Source organism: Petromyzon marinus, unplaced genomic scaffold, assembly GCF_048934315.1.
Source record: "Petromyzon marinus isolate PM22_M1 ecotype Great Lakes invasive population unplaced genomic scaffold, UKy_Petmar_22M1.pri1.0 PM_G_Scaffold_6, whole genome shotgun sequence".
Taxonomy (NCBI): domain Eukaryota; kingdom Metazoa; phylum Chordata; class Hyperoartia; order Petromyzontiformes; family Petromyzontidae; genus Petromyzon; species Petromyzon marinus.
In genome coordinates, this window is record NW_027423013.1 from 3,892,501 (window position 1) to 3,895,000 (window position 2,500).

The following is a 2,500-nucleotide window of genomic DNA, read 5'->3' on the forward strand; positions in this document are numbered from 1 at the left end:
TTTTACGGATAGACCCCGTGAAACGCTAGAAATTGGCGGGGATGTGTCTCTTGTGGCTCACGGGGCTGTTAGGGTGGCACAGAAATCCCTCGGAATGGGAAAACGGGTCATTTTCGTGTTGCCACATTGCATGCGAACGGCATGAAACTTCCAGAGGCATTTGCAGCAGGAATGCATGTGCAGTCAAAAAAGTGAATATTTTTCACGGATAGACCCCGTGAAACGCTAGAAATTGGCGGCGATGTCTCTCTTGTGGCTCACGGGGCTGTTAGGGTGGCACAGAAATCCCTCGGAATGGGAAAACGGGTCATTTTCGTGTCGCCACATTGCATGCGAACCGCATGAAACTTCCAGAGGCATTTGCAGCAGAAATGCATGTGCAGTCAAAAAATTGAATATTTTTCACGGATAGACCCCGTGAAACGCTAGAAATTGGCGGGGATGTGTCTCTTGTGGCTCACGGGGCTGTTAGGGTGGCACAGAAATCCCTCGGAATGGGAAAAAACGGGTCATTTTCGTGTCGCCACATTGCATGCGAACCGCATGAAACTTCCAGAGGCATTTGCAGCAGGAATGCATGTGCACTCAAAAAATGTGATATTTTTCACGGAGAGACCCCGTGAAACGCTAGAAGTGGGCGGGGATGTCTCTCTTGTGGCTCACGGGGCTGTTAGGGTGGCACAGAAATCCCTCGGAATGGGAAAACGGGTCATTTTCGTGTCGCCACATTGCATACGAACCGCATGAAACTTCCAGAGGCATTTGCAGCAGGAATGCATGTGCACTCAAAAAGTGAATATTTCTCACGGATAGACCCCGTGATACGCTAGAAATTGGCGGGGATGTCTCTCTTGTGGCTCACGGGGCTGTTAGGGTGGCACAGAAATCCCTCGGAATGGGAAAACGGGTCATTTTCGTGTCGCCACATTGCATGCGAACCGCATGCAACTTCCAGAGGCATTTGCAGCAGAAATGCATGTGCAGTCAAAAAAAAATTGATATTTTTCACGGATAGACCCCGTGAAACGCTAGAAATTGGCGGGGATGTGTCTCTTGTGGCTCACGGGGCTGTTCGGGTCGCACAGAAATCCCTGGGAATGGGAAAACGGGTCATTTTCGTGTTGCCACATTGCGTACGAACCGCATGAAACTTCCAGAGGCATTTGCAGCAGGAATGCATGTGCACTCAAAAACTTCTATATGTTTCACGGATAGACCCCGTGAAACGCTAGAAATTGGCGGGGATGTGTCTCTTGTGGCTCACGGGGCTGTTAGGGTGGCACAGAACTCCCTCGGAATGGGAAAAGGGGTCATTTTCGTGTTGCCACATTGCATAGGAACGCCATGAAACTTCCAGAGGCATTTGCAGCAGAAAGGCACGTGCACTCAAAAATTTTAATATTTTTCACGCATAGACCCCGTCAAACGCTAGAAGTTGGCGGGGATGTCTCTCTTGTGGCTCACGGGGCTGTTAGGGTCGCACAGAAATGCCTCGGAATGGGAAAACGGGTCATTTTTGTGTGGCCACATTGCATAGGAACGGCATGAAACTTCCAGAGGCATTTGCAGCAGGAATGCATGTGCACTCAAAAACGTCTATATTTTTCACGGATAGACCCCGTGAAACGCTATAAATTGGCGGGGATGTCTCTCTTGTGGCTCACGGGCGCTGTTAGTTAGGGTCGCACAGAAATCCCTCGGAATGGGAAAAGGGGTCATTTTCGTGTTGCCACATTGCGTACGAACGGCATGAAACTTCCAGAGGCATCTGCAGCAGAAATGCATGTGCACTCAAAAACGTCTATATTTTTCACGGATAGACCCCGTGAAACGCTAGAAATTGGCGGGGATGTGTCTCTTGTGGCTCACGGGGCTGTTAGGGTCGCACAGAAATCCCTCGGAATGGGAAAACGGGTCATTTTCGTGTTGCCACAATTGGCATACGAACGGCATGAAACTTCCAGAGGCATTTGCAGCAGAAATGCATGTGCACTCAAAAACGTGAATATTTTTTCACGGATAGACCCCGTCAAACGCTCGAATTTGGCGGGGATGTTTCTCTTGTGGGTCACGGGGCTGTTCGGCTCGCACAGAACTCCCTTGGTCCACCTGATTCGTGCATACAGGCAGCAACTAAAACTCTGTAAACCTGCTGTGAGGACATCTAAACAGTGGACCAGTGAGGCTGTGGAAGATTTGCGGGCGTGCTTAGACTGTACTGACTGGGATATGTTCACGACTGCTACCAATAGTCTGGATGAACTCACAGAGGCTGTGTACATCAGCTTCTGTGAGGACTGCTGTATCCCAACACGTACCAGGGTGAACTTTAACAACAACAAGCCCTGGTTCTCAGCAAAGCTCAAAAGGTTGAGGTTGGAGAAGGAGGAAGCGTTTAGGAGTGGGGATAGAGACAGATTCAAGGAGTCGAAGAACAGGTTTAGCAAAGCGGTGAGAGAGGCTAAACGACTGTACTCAGAGACACTAAAACACCAGTTCT